Source organism: Talpa occidentalis, unplaced genomic scaffold (assembly GCF_014898055.3).
Source record: "Talpa occidentalis isolate TD23 unplaced genomic scaffold, MPIMG_talOcc4v2.1 talOcc4.9, whole genome shotgun sequence".
NCBI classification, from domain to species: domain Eukaryota; kingdom Metazoa; phylum Chordata; class Mammalia; order Eulipotyphla; family Talpidae; genus Talpa; species Talpa occidentalis.
Genome location: NW_023605305.1, coordinates 72,172,225 through 72,193,295, shown reverse-complemented (window position 1 = coordinate 72,193,295; position 21,071 = coordinate 72,172,225). Strand labels below are relative to the sequence as shown.

The window sequence follows — 21,071 nt, the reverse complement described above, 5'->3', positions numbered from 1 at the left end:
TTTCTGTGCCTGGCTATGGGCTAGCAAAACCCAGGCTGTCTGCCTGGGCACTCCCAGTTGGATATGTTATGTCAACCCAGTATTCACCAGTCCTTGTACCGCCACAGGTTCCACCCAGCTAGCTTTCTAAATCTCCTCTTATCCTGGGTCTGGTCCCGGGAAACTAGAAGTTCCTACCTGATCCCCCAACTGCCACCACTTCCCATCGACCACCAAGTCCCTGTCATTCTCATATCCACCCTCAGTGCTGCCTTCCAAGCCCTGCTCCACCCTAGTCATCTCTCACCTGGACATGGGTCACAGCTCCTCATGGGTTCCCAGCCCTGACAACCTTCACCTGTCCATGCCCACTTGTCTGTCCAAACTCCCCCCAGTTAGGGCTGTACCTGAATAACATTCATCTCTGACTGCGGAGCAGTCCAGACAACATCCCAAGCTCGATGGGCCATGTGCTTGCTCCCTGTGGGGAACCTGATGTCCACCAACTTCACGGTGTTTCCTCCCAACTACTTGCCTGGGCTCCACGCACATGGTGCATCCCAAAGGTCATCTGGCTTGCCTGCACTCGGGGTGATTGGATCCATCCTCTCAGCCTCTGACTCAGGCCAGTCACTATTTCTGCCTGCCCAGCATCCCTCCTTCCAGAGTTCTAGGACCCTCCCCACACTCAGTTCCTATGATCTGGACAGAGTCCCCCAGACCTCCCAGGCCTGCGGGATGGACAGGTGAGCCAAAACCCACTGTGTGAGCCAAGGCTGACTCAAAGTGATGAGAGACAGTTCCGGAAACTTCCTTAGAACTTTGAGGAAGGGAACTCAACTGGGGAGGAAGATTACTGAGTCTATTAATGGCTACTCCCCAGCCTGAGGAAGAGGGAGCAGACACAGGGCCACATAGGTGGCACTTGTGCTGGGGTCACCATGCCTAGAACACCCCACTAACCATTCAGACATTCTGTTTTGTAGAATGGGCACTTCTCCTTTTGGCTCATGCTGGTTGGAGTTGGGTTTTGGTCAGCACTGGTAGGGTCCAGACTGAACCAGGAGCTGGTGAGACCACAAGCAAGCACAGGCTGTATCATGGGAGGGCCAGAGCAGCTGGGTCTTCAGGACAACTGCTACTGAAGCCCAGTACTGGGCTCTGTGATGTCCTGGTGCCAGCCCCCACCCCCACCAGGACTCTGGGGGATTCCCTGTTAGGGTCATGCGGCCTTGGGAGCTCTGCCCTTGCCACACTCCTGACCTTTCTTCCTGCTCCCAAGTCCAGGTTCCAACCTGAGGGGTTTGTTGCCTCCTGGGCTCCTGAAGACCCCCCTCCTTTCACCTCTCATCACCTGGTCAATGCCCAGTGAATGCTTTTCAGCCTCAGCAACCCCAGGGAACCAACTGCTCCCCAGTTGGGGCTACTGTGAGCCCCTCAAGGGCAGGGGTGGCATCTCCATGTCTGTGCTCTAAATTAGTTTAGGTCTGAGAGTTGTAGGGTAGGTGCTCAGTGGTGAAGAAATCACTGACAAGATGGGAGTACCAGAGCGAAGACGCCCCCACGTTTCCTTGTGCCCTTTCTCTGCCCACTCGGCCCCCTTCTTCCCTGAACCTGTCTAGACAACAGCCCCCTATCCGGACTGACCTTTGGCTCCAGTCCAAATAGCCTGAACGGGGAGGACATATTTTGGGCAGGCTGTGTGTGTGTGTGACTCTCCGGAGTCTGCGTGTGTAACACCTTCAGTCAGCACATAACACACCCAAATGTGCTTCTCAGTGCCCCTGTGCTTTGGGTAATGAGCTCATCCACAGGCTGACCATGTGTCCATGAGCCTCTGTATGTGTCCCTTCTGCTAACTCTCTTTTCCTCCAAGGCCTAGACATTCTCATCGAATGCTCAGCCCTTTTTGTCCTGGCAACAGGAAGCTGAGGACTAACATCAGCAGCTTCTGAGGAAGTCCTTGGGCAGATGTCCAGGCAGGAATCTAGTCTCAGCCTCTGGAGCCCTCCCCAGACCCTTCAGTTGCCCTCCCTCCCTCTGAGCTTCCCCAGCCTCTCAGGCCCCTGTCTGGGTGAGCCTGCTTAGGCTGACACAGGTCCAACCTCAGGCCCACCCACCAACCTCCTATGCAGCCCCAGAGGTGTTAATGTCAGAAGAGAAGTGAAAAAGCCCTTCCCTGAGCCCCTGCAGGATGTGTCCCTGTGATAGACACATGCTACAGCCCCTAAGGAATTCTCTGGAAACTGAGTTCACTAAGAACCTCTGGGAGAAGAAAAGGGAGAACCATTATGTTGAAAAGAAATTATGATGCCTCCCTGGTGGCGCAAGGGGTTAAGCACAGCACTGTGAAGCTATCTGCAGCCTCTGCAGCAGGAGTTTAATCCCCGGCTGGCAATGGAGCTACCCACATGGTGCAGCAGACCTCTCCTGTCCTCAGCAGTGTATTTCAGTCTGCCTGTTCTGATCCCTGCTCTGTCTCTGGTCAATCCTCTCACCTTCCGCACCTCTGGCCTACACTCCAGTTCTTCTATGCATAAATAAGTAAATAAGTCTTAAAAAAAAAAAGAAATTATCACTTCAGTATGATAGAACATCCTAAACAGTGTACAAGTCTAAGCTTAAAATAAACTTTTAAAGATTTATTTTGAAATTATTTTGGACTCAGAAAAAAGGTCAGAAAAGTAGTACACACCTTTCATACATCCTTCACCTAGCTTTCCCTAAGGTCATACAAAGACCTAAAAACATGGCAAGTTGTCCCAGGCACAAGAGACCACATATTGTGTGAGTCCCTTTATCTGAAATGTCCAGAGAAGGCAAATCAGTGGAGACAGAAAACAGATCAGTGGTAGACTGGGGCTGGGAACATGAAGGGCCTTAATGGGTGATAAAAATGTTCAAAACCCATGCTATGGTGATATTTGTTCAACTTGGTAAATTTGCTAAAAATCATTGAGTGGTACATGTGAAAAGGGCAAGTTTATGGCATGCAAACCATCCCACAATAAAGTTGCTTTTAAGCAAATACAAAGTGCTGTGTGCCCTTTCCCCAAATGCCTCAAATGTTAGCATGTTAGATAACAACAGTACAGAGCCTCCCTAGTGGTACAAGGGGTTAAGTGTCAGCACTGTGAAGCTATCCGCAGCCACTGTGGCATGAGTTTGCCCCTGCCAGGGAGCTACCTACATGACGCAGCAGACCTCTCCTGTCTCTCCCACAGTTCTCCTCAGCAGTGTACTTCGGTAGATCTGCCTGACTACTGGGGAGCAAAACCTCTATCTCTGATGAGTCCTCTCTCACACACACCCTGCACCTCTGGCCTGTACCCTAGTTCTTCTACGTAAAAAATAAAATCTTAAAAAAAAAAAAAAAAAACAGTACAGCGATTAAAACCAGGAGAGAACTCTTGATCCAAAACAATGAACGAATCTATAGACCTTATCCAAATTCCAACAATTCCAGTAAGTGTCCATTTTCTGGTTCGAGCTCTGATCCAAGATCATGTGTCCTTAGTCTCCTCTGATGGGGACACCAGTGTTTGCTTCACAATCTCAGCTCCACTGAAGAACACCGGTCAGCTTTTTGGTAAATGGTTCTCAGTTTGGGTCGTCTGATGTTTGCACATTATTAGATGGAAGTTACTCATTTGGGGCAGGAATGCAAGACACAGAAGTGCCCATCCTGTTGTAAGGGATGGACATTTACAGCTTCTGTCACAACCCTAAGCTTTTACACAAGAACAAAAATACCTGTCATGAAGATAGCACTTGTTCTTGACTTTTAACCCACCCTGCCTCATAGATTCAAGGCTCTGACCTCAATCCTCCTTGGGCTGATGCACTTTGGGAACCTGGGCCCTTTTATCCACCCCCAGAACTCCTGAGCACCCTACCCTGGCAGCCCTTGTCCTCTCTGTTTTCCTCTGGGTTTCTAACTCCCCATCCTTCCAGGACTTCTGGGCATAGATAGCCGTCCTCTGCTGATCTCCAGGCCCCATTGGGGTGGGTGCTCAAAGAAACACACCCACATGTGCAAACACAGCTGCCTGGCCGGCATTGTTGTCTTCTCTTCTTCCTCTCCAAAACCACTGATCTTTTTCTGTCTGCATAGTTTCGCCTTTTCCCCGCATGTCATGTAGTTGGGAGTCATACCATGAGCAGCCTTTTCAGATCGACTTCTTTAACTTAGTAATGTGCTTTAGGTTCCTCGGTGTCTTTTGATGACTTGCTAACTTATTCCAGTACTGAATACTATTCCACTGTCTGGATATACTACACTGTTCATCTACTAAAGGATGTTTTGGTTGCTTACAAGTTTTGGCAGTTATGAAAACAGCTGCTGGAAACAATTGTGTGTAGGTTTATGTGTGGATGTAAGTATTCATCTCATTTGGATAAATACCAAGGACTGCAATTGCTAGATTATATGGTAAGAATATGTTTAGTTTTGTAAGGAAGCACCAAACTATCTTCTGAAGTGACTGTGCTGTGTTGCATTCCCCCTAGCAATGAAGGAGAGTTCCTGTTGCTCCATATCCTTGTCAGCACTTGGTGGTGTCAGCATTCTGGCTTTTCAGATATTTCTTTCTTTCTTTGTTTCTTTTAAGATTTTATTATTATTATTTTTTTTATACAAGAGCTGGGGCACAGGCCAGAGGCACGGGAGGGTGAGCGGATACACCAGAAGCAGATGAGGGAGCAGAACAGGCAGACGACAGAAATACACTGCTGAGGGGAGCAGCGGGCAAGACTGGAGAGGTCTGCTGCGCCATGTGGAATTCTCGCTTGCCGGGATCAAACCTGCACTGCAGAGGCTGCGGACTGCCTCTGCTGCGCTACCAGGGAGGCCCTTCAGATATTTCAACAGGTGTATTAAAATGGTGTTATCCACTGCTGTCTTCATTTGTATTTCTCTAATGCATATGCTATGGAGGATCTTATTTGACATTTGCATGTCATTTTTGGCTGAGGTTTGTGTTCAAGTTTATTATCCATTTTTAAATGAAGTTGTCTTTTAGTCTGTGACTTGTTTCCTCTTGTTTTGGAAGTTCCTTTCACAGAGCAGAAAATTATAATTTTAACAAAGCTCAGCTTAATCAATATATTTTCATAGATAGTGTCTTTAGTGCTCTATCCAAAAAGTCATCACCATGCGCAAGGTATCTTCTAGTTTTATAGTTTTGCATTTTACATTGAGTTCTGTAATTTATTTATTTTTTTAAATTTTTAGAAAAGATTTATTTATGCATATAAGAGCTGGGGTGTAGGCCAAAGATGATGGGGGTGAGAGGATTCACCAGAGACAGAGTGGGGAAAAGGACAGGCAGACGGACTGAAAATATGCTGCTGAGGGGAGCAGCGGGTAAGACAGGAGAGGTCTGCTGTGCCCTGTGGGTAGCCCCCTGGAACTCATGTTGCAGAGGCTTCAGGTAGCTTCACAGTGCTGTGCTTAACCCTTTGGGCCACCAGGGAGTCCCTCATCCTTTCATTTTCATGACTTGTTGACCTAGCTAGACTCTCTTGACCTGGCAAAAGTTCTTATCTTATTCCTGATCTTAGGGGGAAAGCATAAAGTTTTTCACCATTAAATATGATGATAGTTGTGGGAGAATTTTTAGATATCTTTTTTCAGGGTGAGCAATTTCCTTTCTAGGCCTAGTTCATTAACTGTTTCTAATCACGAAAGGATGTTGGGTTTTGTTAAATACTTTCTACTCTCTTTGTGCTTCTATTGAGATGATCATTTTTTCCTTTATCCTATTAAAAGGGTAAATTACATTAGTTGAATTTTTTAATGTTAAACCAACCTTGCACTCCTTTAATCAATTTGTGTAATCTTTTTTTTTATGTTGCGAAATTTGGTTTGTTAGTGTTTGTTGAGGATTATTGACATTTTTCTGTACATATTTAAAATATGTCAACAGCATTAAAAAGAAATCAATATTAGTTTTCTTTTTTTTTTTTTTTTAATATTAGTTTTCATGAACAGAAAACAAAGTAATATAAATAAATTCTGCCTAGATATTCTTAAAGAATAAGAAAGTCCATTTTTAAAGTCCTTTTTTTTTTTTTTCCATCATTACTGTTAAAAACGGAACAGATGGTGGGCCTCCCTGGTGGCGCAAGAGGTTAAGCACCGCACTGTGAAGCAATTCGCAGCCTCTGCAGCATGAGTTCAATCCCTGGCCTGCCAGGGAGCAAACCACATGGCACAGCAGACCTCTTTGTCTTGCCCACTGCTCCCCTCAGCAGTGTATTTCAGTCAGTCTGCCTGTTCTGTTCCCCACTCTGTCTCTGGTGAATGCTCACACCCCCCGCGTCTCTGGCCTGTGCCCCAACTCTTGTATGCATAAATAAATAAATCTTTAAAAAAAAATGGAATGGAGGGACTATCTTATGCATCTTTAAAGAATAATGGATGCTATTTATGGAGATGTATATATGATAAACATTTATGAATATGTAATGATGTTGTAGAGCAACCCCGATACAAAACGGGGTGCCTGACTGTGGGTCCTCACCCGCGCGCTTAAAAGGACTTATCAATGCTCTACTGCAGGCACACGTGAAAGGTTAATAAAAGGTTTATTTACAAGGGAAGGGGAAATGAGGAAATGTACAGCTCAGGGAGAAAAGTGGGAGACAAAGTTTTAAATGAGTCCTACCCGATCCGCCGATCAGGAATCCCAAAATGGCGCTCTCAGAGTTGGCCGCCAGCCAGGAGCGGTGAAGCCAGGAGGCGAGCGATCCCGAGCCAGAGAGAGCCCAAGGCCCACGTGTTTGGTTTTTTATATCCAACCTGGCTGCCCAACTCCACCCTCAGGTCCCAGCCACCCTCCCTTGGTGGTGATGGGATTTGTCTTTCCCAGAGTCTTGATGGCTTTAGTCTGGAGTGGGGGTGGGGTCCACAAAGCCTGTATGGGATTAACTCAGGACATCATTTCCCCCTAACAATGATACTTGTAAACACTTTTAATGCCTTTGGAGGTTGCTAAGGACTAATTTATTCTTGTGACCATTAACAAGGGAAAGAAGGGCCTCCCCGGTGGCGCAGTGGTTGAGCACTGGGTTGCGAAGCTGCCCACGGCCTTTGCAGCGCTGGTTCGATCCCCGGCTGCTCCCCGGCCACCGGAGGAGGGTCCCACACGGCGCGCAGACCTCCCCTCCCGCCCGCTGCTCCCCTCAGCAGTGTGCTTCGGTCCTTCTGCCTGCTCTGCTCCCCGCTCTGGCTCTGGTGAATTCTCTCACCCTCCCGCGCTTCTGACTGTACCCAGTGCTTGTATAAATAAATAAATAAATAAATAAATAAATAAATAAATAAATAAATAAATCTTTAAAAAAAAAAAACAACAAGGGAAAGAAGCAATCATCTGTTTTGTGATGATCAGGCAGGCACAGTCATAAGAGGAGACAAAGGAGAGGCTTAGGAAAACACAATTTATTGTTTTCATAGATCCTGGAGATAAGAGGCAGGGCCTGTCATTCAGGATCACAAGGGAAAGCTCCAGGGTGGTCAGGAGGCAGAAAATAGGAATGAAGGGGAAGCATTAGAACAGTCTCTATTAGGGTTCCCACAAAAAAGGCAAGGAAGGGCAGGGTGAACAGTTTAGGGCTGGCTCATTGGAATAATTTTATTGGGCTCTAAGCTATGTGTGTGGTCTTTATTTTCCTAGCACCTGGCCTTGGGCTGACTAACACAGAGGAGTACTGCCTCTTAAGGTGCATAGATCAGACAGGAGGTGTGGCTCTGTACTGGTTAGTTTGCATAGCAAAGGCGTCCTCAAGGTTGAACTTGCTGTTTCCAAGAACTGACTAACCCCAGGAGGTCAGTTTCTCTACAGTGAGAAAGGGTTTTTAAGATATCATCATAAGGGCCTCCCCGGTGGTGCAGCGGTTGAGCGCTGGGTTGCGAAGCTGCCTGCAGCCTCTGAAGTGCCGGTTCAATCCCCGGCTGCTCCCCGGCCACCAGAGGAGGGTCCCACATGGCGCGCAGACCTCTCCTGCCGCCCGCTGCTCCCCTCAGCAGTGTGCTTCGGTCCTTCTGCCTGCTCTGCTCCCCGCTCTGGCTCTGGTGAATTCTCTCACCCTCCCGCGCTTCTGACTGTACCCAGTGCTTGTATAAATAAATAAATAAATCTTTAAAAAAAAAAAAGATATCATCATAACCTGAAATTTAAAATATATACATACGTATATACAGTCATGTGTCACTTAATGAAATTTTGATCAGTGAAGGACCATATATATGGCAGCGGTCCCAATAGGCTGTACCATGCAGCCCAGGTGTGTGCTGGGCCTGCCTTCTTGGTCTGGGTAATTGCACTCTCTAATGTTTCCACAACAGCGTAATTGCCTGATGACATATTTCTCAGAAAGTATCCCCATAAATAATCCTGGTATACATACATATACACACACGCATGTTTAAAATAAATACACACACGGTGTTTATCCTGCTTTGCTTGCTCATAACATATGTCAGGATGACCAAAGAGTAGATAATGGGGGTCTTTTTCTTTCTTTTTTTTTTGTGTGGGACCCTCTCCGGCGGCCGGGGAACGAACCGGCCTTGCAGCCCAGCGCTCAACCGCTGTGCCACCAGGGGAGGCCCGGGAGTCTTTTTCTTTATAAATGAGTCCTAGATTCATCAAAATCATGAATTCTAGATCATATGTGAAGTTGGAATGAGCCTGTTATGACATCATGGACCTAGATCATGAATAGTCCCTAAAACCAATAGGTGACAGACTGAAAAGCATGGAGGTGTGGTCACCTTAGCCCCTTCTCACCCAGCTTGGCCTTGCTGAGAGTGGAATGACCAGACACAACACTGCTGCTGCAGGTGCTGCAGCAGAAAGCTCTCATCCTCCCATCAAATATCCGTGTGCTGGAAGTCGGCGGGACAAAGGCATCACAAGAAAGCCCAGGCAGATCCCTAACGTAGGTCTGTTATAGGGAGATTTAGAGATAAAGGCAAAGTTCTTGCACAAGGAGCACTCCATGGGGTGCTCTTACTTTTTGCTGGGAGCACCTCAGGGACCTCCTGTTTTGCAGGAGTAGTTGAGGTTCAGGGTGGGAAATTTGTGCCCAATGTCGCAGGGACTGGAGCCCAGCTATCTGGCAGTTCCCGAGAACTGGGGCTGTGTCTGTCCTGCTCAGCATTGTATGTTCTCAGCACTTAACACATGCCTGGCACTTAGTAGGTACTCCGTGAATCAATGAAGAACCAGTGAATGCTGTAGCTCATGCTCTTAACTATGACAATCGTTCTTGTCTTGACTGACACACACTGGGTGACAACAGTAGATGGACCTAGGGGGCTGCTTCCAACAGACCCGCAAATCTCTGTCCTGGGCACCTAGCAGGGAGGCTCCATGCCAGCACTGAGAAGCCTGAGGATCCACCAGCACGTTGGGACTCCTTAACCCTCCTCCTGCCCAGGCCCATCAACTGAAATTTTCCTCCTGCCCCTCCTGCCCTCCTGCTCCTTGTGCTGAGCACACTGGAGGTCTCGGAAAGACCTGTGCACTCCAGAGGGGCAGGGACTTTTCCCCTCACTGAGGTCACTGGTTGACAGCACGGCTGATACCCTCAGGAGGAGTCTGGGCTATTGGGCTTTGACCTCCCATCGGGAGTACAGGAACCCAAGACCTGGGGGCCTCTTGCTTTTGGAGGCATTGTGTTCCACACTTGAGGATGCTGTGATGACCCATATCCTAGGTGACACAGTGATGGAATTTTCACTGTCAATTGTGAGTGGGGCCTAGAGCAAGAAAGGACTTCGCAGCAGGGCAGGCTGCAAGGCAGGTTACTCTCCTGCTTGGCCCATCAGACCCCGCAGATCCCTTGGAAATATCGATAGGAGAGACAGTGGCAGAAGGTGTTCCTGAAAGCCCCACTAAAAGGTATAGTGTACACCCTTAGGGCCACCAAGCAAGGGATGTACATCATCCTGAAAACAAAGCAAAACTTGGCCATAACTCCCTGGGACATTGGGGTGCCAAGTGACCAGGTAGCTCCAGCAGCCCCTCCGTGGGCTGGTTCTAGGGGACACAACAAGGGGCACAACAGGGCGAACACAGTGGTGGGCCGTTACACAGGAGAGCAATGCTCTGCGTGGCTGGGCAGTCAGAGCACAAGAAAGCACTTGTGTCGCCCACTCTGCAGCCTGGCTCCCTCCTCGGCCACCAGGACCCCAGCCCCAGGGAGGGGTCCCTTGACTGCAGGCTCAGTCTGTGGCTTCCTCCTGGTGGGTTTCTCTGCAGGGAGCTCTTACTTTTATTCTACCAAGTTTACAGTGTTTTATCTTCTGGTTGCTCTTTTCCTGTTTTGTGTAAGAACTTCTCTGCTATCCTGAGATCATCAAGATGTTCTCCTACAGCATTTATCTCATAAAAGCTTGATAACTTGGTCTTTCACTCTTAGGCCTTTAATCTACTTGGAGTTCATTTGCTTATGGTGTCAGGGTGGGGTTGCATTCTTTCCCAAAACTTTTGTAAACATCATTTCAGACAAGGAAAATTTGCAAGAGGAGTATGAGTTGTAGTTTACTCTTCACTCAGGTTCCTTTCATTTTACATTTGATTTCTCTCTCTCTCTTTACACACACACACACACACACACACACACACACGCGCGCGCGCACGCACACACACTGTGCCTCTGAGGGTAATATGTAGACCAAAGGCCCTTTGTTCATAAATGTTTCCGTGTGCATGAATCTCTCCTACACAGCTACAGTACAATTAGCAAAATCAGGAAATTAGCATCAAAATAAACATTTCTCTAATTGACAGACTTTAATCAGATATTGTGAATTGTTCCAGTACTCTGGGATTAGCTGAGTCCAGTTATCTGGCGTCTTGGTCTCCTTTAGTCTGGACGAGGCCACAAGTTTATGGAGCTTTCATGACTGAAGGCCAGTTATTTTACAGACGTCCACCTGTCTGGGTTTATCTGGAGTCTCTGCAGATTATGATCCATCTTGAGCCTGTGCGGCTGGGCTGGGCGCTGGGCCCTCGGCCGGCAGGAAGCACGAAGCAGCTCTGGTTTCGTTACTGAGCTTGCTACTCGATGGGTAGAAACCATGACATCAGGTTTTGAGAAAAGAAAAGGCAGACTTTATTATTGTAAATCAATTAAGAAAGGGAATAAGGGGGGCCTCCCTGGTGGCGCAGCGGTTGAGCACTGGGCTGCAAAGCTGCCCGCAGCCTCTGTAGCGCCGGTTCGATCCCCGGCCACCGGCGAGGGTCCCACATGGCGCACAGACCTCTCCTGCCGCCCGCTGCTCCCCTCAGCAGTGTACTTCATCACTCTGCCTGCTCTGCTCTTCGCTCTGGCTCTGGTGAATTCTCTCACTCTCCTGAGCCTCTGACTGTACCCAGTGCTTGTATAAATAAATAAATAAATAAATAAATCTTAAAAAAAAAAAAAAGAAAGGGAATAAGGTTATACAGATTGGGGGACAGGCTAGAGAACAAAGGAGTTAATTTTTTAAAAAGATTTATTTATTTATGCATACAAGAACTGGGGTACAGACCAGAGGTGGGGGGGGGGGTGAGAGGATTCACCAGAAACAGAGTGGGGAGCAGAACAGGCAGCCTGAAATACACTGCTGAGGGGAGCAGCGGGTGAGACAGGAGAGGTCTGCTGCATCATGTGGGTCAGCTCCCTGGCTGGGGATCAAACTCGTGCTGCAGTGGCTGCAGAGGCTGTGGATTGCTTCACAGTGCTGACACTTAACCCCTCGCACAACCAGGGAGGCCCTGGGAGTTAAATTTTATTGATTGAAAAGCAGTTTAGGGGTAAAGAAATGTGGACTTGGCTGAAGATCCTTGGCTGGCCACAAGCAGTTCATACATGACAAAGTGTGAGAGGTTTCTCCACCGAAGTGACTCGCAGATTTCTGTTTGTGGGGCCCTCTCCTGCATTTGTATCTCCCAGCCCAATCAGCCTGGAGCCCAGTTCAAGGTTAGTCAATGAGCCTCCAGGCTCTGCTGTGTCTGTAAAACCAACTTTTAGAGAAAATTTGAGAATTTTTCCCCCGCTTGTGTTTTTAGAGGCCGAGACCAATTTAACCATTAAGCCTGGTTTTGTTTAGCTTTTTTGCTGTAAAGCTAGAACATCAAACGCTAAGGTGGCTCCTGGCAGCCTGAGGCTGAATCCCTGGCAGGCCTTGCCCCCGGTGCTGGAAAAGCCCAAGGTGTTCAGTCATGTGAGGCTTCGTGTGCAGTTTAGAAATGCCTCATTGGGCAGTTTTGTCCCTGGGTGCTGTAGCATGTCATTGTACTAACCTAGATGGGACAGCCTGTTGAGGCCACAGTCACATAAGGGGGTTGTGATTAGAAGGTCATTACGGGACACGTGTCTGGACGTGAATCTGCTACAACCCAGGAGCGCCCTTCCCCAGGACCTGGAGCCACTCCACCGAGATGCCGTCCCGTCCTGGGGAGGCTGGGCCCTGTCCCCTGAGGAGGGAGGAGCCTGGCCACAGTAGGTGCAGTTCGAGAGGACACACCTGGCCTTACCATTTCGACCCTAACCAGCCTCCTACCTGTTTTTGTAAGTTCTGTTTCCCTGACTGCTGGAAACAGAGAGCTCTGTTTTTACTGCCTTTAATTAATATCTCATTTGTCCCTGCTAGAAGTAACTATTTTCCAATTGAAGCTAATCTTTGTGTGGCCATATGTTTGAGATTATATAAAAAATTCTGTTATTCCTCACACTTGCACCTGCTAATTTTAGTAACTATTGGTGAGGCTGCCAAATGATGATTTTCTAAATCTATCATTCCTTTTACATGTATTTGTAAGAACTTTCCCTTCCCACTTATTTAGTTATTTCAATCATAGTGGATTAATAAACCCTGAAATTCTTATCTGATTCCACGGCTTTACTTCATTGCCGTTACTGATTTTGATGTCCCTGTTGTCCCAGAGTTGGCCTGTGGGCTCCCCTTCCCACCAGCTCCTGTGTCCGTTTGTCATGTCCTGGCCTTCCAAGCTCTTTCCTTACCCCAGCGCCAGCATCGGTCATTCCTCCAAGGACAACAAGACCTGCTCCCTTAGTGGACAATGGCATGTGGAAGCCAAGGTCTGGGCCCAAGTGTGTTCACTATTACCAGGGTGTCCCTGCAGAAGAAAACTGGGAAACAGAGGTGTGTGGCGGGCAGGCACGTGTGTCTATAGCTATTTTAAACATATAAAGAGAGAGGTACATGTATATACATATATCCACATATATTTCTGTTAAAAACCGTGAGTTGGCATTGATTTTGCATTTTAGTTCTAAATAGAAAATTGTGGGTCTCTCCTTCCCATATTGAGAACTCAACTTTCCCCACCAGTGAATCTGGCTCCCATTATCCATGATGCTGTTTACTGATGTGCATAGAAAGGAGCTTCAGAATTGTTAGCACTAGAAACCTACAAACTGCACTTGAACATTTGTTAAGAGTTCCTTTTGTCTTCAGCCTGAGGGCTTGGAATCCAAATGTTATTCATTTGAAATACTCTTTGGACTATTTGCTTCTCATCCTTCATGATTTGATTTCTCCTCTCTTTTTTGAAAATGTAGAACATTAGTGTGGCTCCAAAGGTCTGCTCAGGGAAGCCTTTCTGCCCCATCTGGTCCTTCTGTCTTCCCATCCTACCCCCACCCATTCCTAGCATCTCATCTCTTCAGTGTCCGGTTTAGCTTCCCTGTGTTTCTTTTTGCACAAATCAGTGGATATCTAGACATTTTCTTCTTCTTACACATTTCTTACACATTTTCTTCTTCTTTCTTCTTACTTAACACACTAATGTTAACAAGCAGATGACAGGCCTAAAATGTAGTCACTTGTGCTAAGTACCTTGTCACCAAATGAGGCTTAACCTGATCAGTTTCTTCTCCCCCCAGATAGAACCTTAAACTAGTCAATCAAGAACCACCTGACCAGCTGCCTGACAGGCCCCCAACATCTCCTAAAGGAGAGTGAACAACTTACTTTTTGCCTATAACAACTGAATTGCTCCCCTCCTTTCTGCCTGTAATATCTTTCATTTTGTACAGCTCTTGGGAACTTCTGTCTGCTACATAGGATGCTGCCCAATTCAAATTGATTTGTGCTCAAATAAACTCTCCAAATTTTTAATATGCCTCAGTCTATCTTTTAGCACTGGACATACTTTTCTGCTCTTTTTTTTTTAAGATTTATTTATTTATGCATACAAGAGCTGGGGTGCAGGCCAGAGATGTGGGGGGTGAGAGGATTCACCAGGGACAGAGCGGGGAGCAGAACAGGCAGACCGACTGAAATACACTGCTGAGGGGAGCAGCAGGCGAGACAGGAGAGGTCTGCTGCGCCATGTGGGTCACCTCCCTGATCGGGAATCAATCTCACGCTGTGGAGCCTGCGGATAGCTTCATAGCGCTGCATCTTAACCTCCTGCGCCACCAGGGAGGCCCTCTTCTGCTCTTTGCTTTGCAAATGTCCTGGACAGCCTGCTGCACCCATTCATAGGGATCTTCCTCACTCTTCCTTACAACTGTAGAAGATCCCTCAGTGGGAATGGTCCCTTGATGATCAGGGGTTCCTGTTCATGGGCATATAACAAAAACTGGCAATTACAGATGAGGCCTCAATGAGTCAGGTTATTTTTTTAATATAGTGATTTTATAAAATGGAATTTCCTAAATAGCTACACATTCGCTTGATTCAAATGTAAAATTACAAAAGCCAGCTAAATATACCATTTGATAATTCTTTATTCAATGATATATAGATACTGATTTAAACATCATAGGACATTTTGGTGACATTCACAGAAATTTCCTACCCAGTAGTTTTAAAAGGACTTAAAATCAGTTGAGGGAAAAAAATCCACAATACTGAAAAGATTCATTTTTCAGAAGCCCCCTGCACACACTGGGGCCTCTGTGCTGGGAGAAGGGTTCACATTCCAGGAGGGTGGACTTTCAGTTGACTGTTTGGGGACTACAGAAGGGACGTGGGGGAGGGGACCTCTCTTCAGCAGAACCAGACTGGAGCCATCCATCTGAGCAGCTTCTTCTGAACAGGACTTGTGTGTAGGCTGTTTCCTGGGACTAGGCCTGGGGATGGCCTCTGGAAAGTGAGCAGAGGACCTGGGCCCAAGAGTTGAGCTGAGAGGTGGGTGCCCCTGACCCTCAGCCTGCCCCAGAGAGGTTCCTGCAGCTGGTGGCCATCAGACTGAGCCTTTGCATCCCCACAGTGATAGGTCATTGAAGGTGGGTGCCCTGGGCAGGGAACAGAAAACGGGGGAAAACTTCCTCTGCCCAGGCAATTCCCAGGGAGTGAGAATCCCTAGGCGCTCTGCCTGCAGCACCCTGGGGGGTACCTCCATACCATGCTGCTCCTGAGGCTGTGCTCATCAAGACTCTGGCTTCTTTTGCTGGGTTTCCTTGGGTAACAGAAAAGTTTTAATGGGACAAATGACAACCAGCACCACAGCTGTCTCAGGCTCCATCACCGCCCACCTCTCCTCTCCAATCCACATTGGCCCAACCTCTGCTACACTTCACCTTGCTTGTGTTAGCAGACAGAATGTGGGGCACCCTGGACCTCTAAACTTTGCATGCTCTAAAGGGGTTCTGCCACCAGCCACATAATCTTAGTGAGTTAGACCTTCACTGGAAAAGAATTTTATTTTTTTTTTAAAGATTTATTTATTTATACATACGAGAGCTGGGGTCCAGACTGGACATGTGGGGCATGAGAGGATTCACCAGAGACAGAGTGGGGAACAGAACAGGCAGACAGACGAAATACACTGCTGAGGGGAGCAGCGGGCAAGACAGGAGAGGTCTGCCACGCCTGGCCGGCCGGGATCAAACCTGAGGCTGTGGACAGCTTCACGGTGCTGCGCTCAACCGCCTGTGCCACCAAGTTCAAGGCTGAGAAGCAAGCACAGCTTGCTTCTTCTGTCTCTGCTCCACACACCTCCTCAAGTCTTTTCTCCTTTCAGCCTTCTCTTCTCTCCCAAGTCCTTTTTAGTTTCCCCTCACTGCTCAGATCCACCCTTCCTCGGGTGGGCCCAGGACCCTGGAGCCTCCCTTTTCTATGGGATCACACTGTTACACTTGGAGGGGTCCAAGCCCCCGGTTGCAGGGCCCTTGCAGGGTGTGGAGCTACATCTGTCCATTCACCTCTGAAATCGTGCTAAGTTACATCCTGGAGGATCAGATGTGTACCCCACTCCCCTTCACGGAACCTGCCCTCTTCTCATGAAGGTCATGGTCAACTGTTGCTCCCTTCCTTACCTGCTGGTCCCTTGCTACCAGAAACTTACAGGGACCAGATGAAAGTTTAATGAGGGGGGGCCTACTGTATGGCCTGGAGACCGCCTCCTCCCTCTGCACCCACAGAGCCTGAAGTTGCAGGACAGGAAATACACACTCCCAAAGCGGGGCCTACACGTGATGGCCGCCCCTCTCCACTCCCAGATGCCCCTCCTGCGCCTGCTGCCGTAGGAGCTGCAACCTCGCGTCCAGATAGCTGCTCCTGGGTGTCTGCCCCATTTCTGACAAGGTTTCATCACCAAATAGGTTCTCAAGATCTCACCACCAAATTGGCCTGAGTCGTACTTTTTTTTTTTTTTTTTTTTTAAAGATTTATTTATTTATTTATACAAGCACTGGGTACAGTCAGAAGCGCGGGAGGGTGAGAGAATTCACCAGAGCCAGAGCGGGGAGCAGAGCAGGCAGACTGATGAAGTACACTGCTGAGGGGAGCAGCGGGCGGCAGGAGAGGTCTGCGCGCCATGTGGGACCCTCCTCCGGTGGCCGGGGAGCAGCCGGGGATCGAACCGGCGCTGCAGAGGCTGCGGGCAGCTTCGCAACCCAGCGCTCAACCGCTGCGCCACCGGGGAGGCCCCTGAGTCGTACTTTTGAATGGTCTTTCCATGGCTCTTCAGGCTGACCCCTCCTGGGGTCCCGCAGAGGGACAGCGCAGTGGATGACACAGAGGGTTCTGCGGCCATGTGCCCATGTGACACCGCTGTAGAGGGTCCTCGGTCGAGGCAATGTGCGACACATGCCACACTGGCAGGTGAAGCACCCTGACCCCTGGGACAGCAGTGATGGCCCAGGCCACGGCAGACAGGCACAGCCACACTTGACCCCATGTCCCTCCGGAGTGCCAGGGCACACATGAGAGAAGAGCAAGCACCTGTCACCCACTAGGGAGACTACGGAAAGTTGAGAACTGCATACAATAGATAGTCCTGGGCTGCCGAGGCCAGAGAGGCACTATGAAACAATTGTTGAGATTCGAATAAGATATAGATTAGTTAACAGTCTCATTTCAGTGTTAATTTCTTCATTTTAATAATTGTACTATTGTTATAAAAGGTGCTGATACATCAGGAAGCTGGGGAAGAGTAGACAAGCATTTTTTGTACTATGTTTCAAAACAACTTTACTGGCCTCCCTGGTGGCGCAGGGAGTTAAGCTATCAGCAGCCACTGCCCTGCCAGGGAAACCCAGAGGATGCAGCAGACCTCTTCTGTCTCGCCCACTACTCCCCTCAGCAGTGGATTTCAGTGGATCCACCTGTTCTGCTCCCCGCTCTCTCTGGTGAATCCTCTCACCCCCTGCATCTCTGGCCTGCATCCAGGCCAGAGTGGGGAGCAGAACAGGCAGACTGAAATACACTGCTGAGGGGAGCAGCAGGTGAGACAGGAGAGGTCTGCTGTGCCCTGTGGGTCAGCTCCCCGGCTAGGGATCAAACTCATGCTGTAGGGGCTGCCTGCCGATAGCTTCATTGTGCGGCGCCTTAACCTCTTGCGCCACCAGGGAGGCCCAATAAAAATAAATCTTTAAAAAAAAACAACTTTATCAAGGTATGTAATTTGTATACCATAAAATATGCCCATTTCAAGTGCATAATTCCATGATTTAGTAAATTTACAGATTTGTACAAACATCACCATGAGACAGGCAGTAAGAGAAACACCCAGTAGCTTTCCAGTGCCTGAATACCCCACATCAAATCCGCTATCACAAAAGAACATCCACTGTCTAAGGAGAAAAATAGTAAGGAGCTATTTTAAAATAAAAAGCTGGGAATGTAGCAAGAGACTTGGACAGGGCCTGGCGCCCTAGAAAGAATATGTAGAGCAGCCTAGGAAGCGCCCTCACTGGAGTCCCACCCTGCGGGAGCTGGGCTCTACTCTCTCCCTCCGTCCCTTCCTTCTTCAGCTGTGCCAGCTCACTTAATTCCTCGAAGTCTGACACCATGGAATATTACTCAGCAATCAAAAAAGATAAACACGTGCAGTTTGCAGCAACATGGGTGGAGCTGGAAGGGATCATGCTCATCGAAAGAAGTCAGAAAGAAAAAGAAAAATACCAGATGGTCTCACTCATAGTAGGAATTTAGAAAACCTAAACAAGGAACCAGGAAAAAGACTAATTAAGACAAAGTAAAAATCAAAATCAACAAGGAACTATAAACCAGAGACACACTGGGCGAGGGGAGAGCCGGGGAGAGGATGGACTAGGGTCAAAATAAAGGGGGGGTTGCAATTGTATGGGGAATATAACCAAAATGAAAATGCATACATTGTGCAAACATGAAAAATGATGTAAGAATTATATTTAAAAAAAAAAAAAAAGAACGCGTTTGGGCAGGTTTGTGAACCTTCCCCAGTTTTAACCATAATCCGATTTTAAAACTTTTCATCATCCCAGTGAGATCCCGCATGCTCCCAGCTCCAGGGCACCCATGATTTGTTTTGTTTTTATTGCTTTTTCATAGATTTCATGCAGAGGGATTCATACAATACATAGTCTTTTGTGGCTGGTATAAGTTGGCTTAATGTTTTGAGGTATTATTTTCACCGTTTTGTAAGTCTGTAATGATTTCAGAGTGAAAAGTTTGGGGGGGAAAGAGAGAGAAGGGCAGGCCTCGAGGGCAGGCCAGTGTGCCATCGGGGCCTGTCACCTTCCAGGGGCTGGGCTGACTCCCAGGTCTCTGGCACGGAGAAGACGGACACTCGTGGTGACACAGCGAGGGCGGCTCGGCTGAGCGAGAGCCTGCCCTGGGCTCACACAGCGTCCCCGCCGCTGCCGCTGCGGCAGGGAAAATGAGGTGCTGGCCGGAGGTGCAGAGGTGAAGAATTCACCAGAGAGAGTGGAGGACAGGAAAGGTCGATGTATTGAAATACCCTGCCAGGGAGCAGGAGGTGAGGAGCGGGTGTCTGCATGCCAAGAACGGCTTGAGGATCTCTGTTTTATGACCTGTCCTCTGCTAGGCTGTCAGGTTTGGACATTGACCTTGAATGTGTCCTGGCCCTGCTTCTGTATTCATGAAGGTGCTCTGTATTCTGTATTCTGTATTCATGAAGGTGCTCTGTCTTATGGCCCGGTTCCCACAGCAACCATATCAATTCCCGTATTTATTCAAGCCTCCCAAACCTGCCAGCTGGGCAAGGCGTGGGGGCTTAGTTTTTAACCTTAGTAGTGAAGCGCCAACAACTGCCATTGCTACTCCAGTCATCACTCCCTTTAGCAGCACAGGGGCAGCCAGTGGCAAAAGCTGATTGAAGTCCATCGCAACTCTAATTGGGCCTTGAATTGGCTGTTTTCACTTACCCACTGTCACCTAACAGGGGTCCTCTGGTGTTTTTTTTTAGGGGCCCCACTGGTAAAGAAAATGGGCGTATGTAAGGGAGACTTTAAGGGTGGCACTGATCTCTGCCTTTCCCTCCAGAATGTGACATTGCTTTTCATACACTCTCTTGACCAGAGAGAGCAGTTTTAATTTTGTTTTACAAGCTGAAATTGAATTTTTATTTATTTTTATTTTTATTTATTTTTTAAATATTTGTGTACTGGGCCTCCCCGGTGGCGCAGCGGTTGAGCGCTGGGTTCGAAGCTGCCTGCAGCCTCTGCAGCGCCGGTTTGATCCCCGGCAGCCGGGCAGACCTCTCCTGCCGCCCGCTGCTCCCCTCAGCAGTGTGCTTCGGTCCTTCTGCCTGCTCTGCTCCCCGCTCTGGCTCTGGTGAATTCTCTCACCCTCCCGCGCTTCTGACTGTACCCAGTGCATGTATAAACAAAACAAACAAACAAACAAATAAATAAATGAAAAACATGCCTCTATAAAAAAAAATTAAAAAAAAAAATTGTGTACTTTTTTTTTTTTTTTAAAGATTTATTTATTTATTTATACAAGCACTGGGTACAGTCAGAAGCGCGGGAGGGCGAGAGAATTCACCAGAGCCAGAGCGGGGAGCAGAGCAGGCAGAAGGACCGAAGTACACTGCTGAGGGGAGCAGCGGGCGGCAGGAGAGGTCTGCGCGCCATGTGGGACCCTCCTCTGGTGGCCGGGGAGCAGCTGGGGATGGAACCGGCGCTGCAGAGGCTGCGGGCAGCTTCGCAACCCAGCGCTCAACCGCTGCGCCATGGGGGAGGCCCCTGTTTGGGTTTTTTTTGAGTTGTGTAAGCTCTTTGTAGATCTTAGATCAATCAGTCAGGGCCAGCAGTTTGAAAAGATTTTCAGTTGGCCAAGGAGCCAACATAGGCATGTTGTTGCATGTTCTGTTGTTGCATGTTGCATGTTCTGCCACAGTGAAGTGTGTTGTTTTGATGAAACATGAGGGCCCCGGAAATGGCCAGGAGGACAGTGGGCCCAATGGTCCCCTGTATTTTTTAGCTCTCAGCCTGCTGATAATAAAGCTACCAGCTAGAAATGCCTGGAGAGACTCACCTGGGCCCCTGATAGGCTGCCCACAGTATCCCCTCTCCTTTAAACCAGTATTGTGGACAGTACACGGGCCCTTGGGGTTCTTATGATAGCCAGAAGCCCTTTAGCAAAAATCATCAGAAAACTGAAAAAAAAAAAAAAAAAAAAAAAAAAGGATTATTACTTCCAGTATCTGGAAGTTACACAGAACTTCTGAGCCACAATGAGGCTGTGGGTGGAAAGAGCACAGGAGCTATGGTTGAGTGTGGGAAATCTAGAATTTCACTGGCACACTCTCTGTTGGTGAATTCAAATCATAAGACCAGAAATTTAAAGTGCAAGAAGAGACAAACAAAGGAGAAAGGATAATGTCTCTTTGGCTGTG

General features: G+C 48.1%; 1 long non-coding RNA gene across 1 annotated transcript in view; it reads left to right on the top strand.

The window, feature by feature from the left end:
• Positions 1–21,071, top strand: part of LOC129145142 (uncharacterized) — a 28,860-nt gene that overhangs the window by 2,410 nt on the left and 5,379 nt on the right. The gene's annotated exons all lie outside the window — the stretch shown is intronic.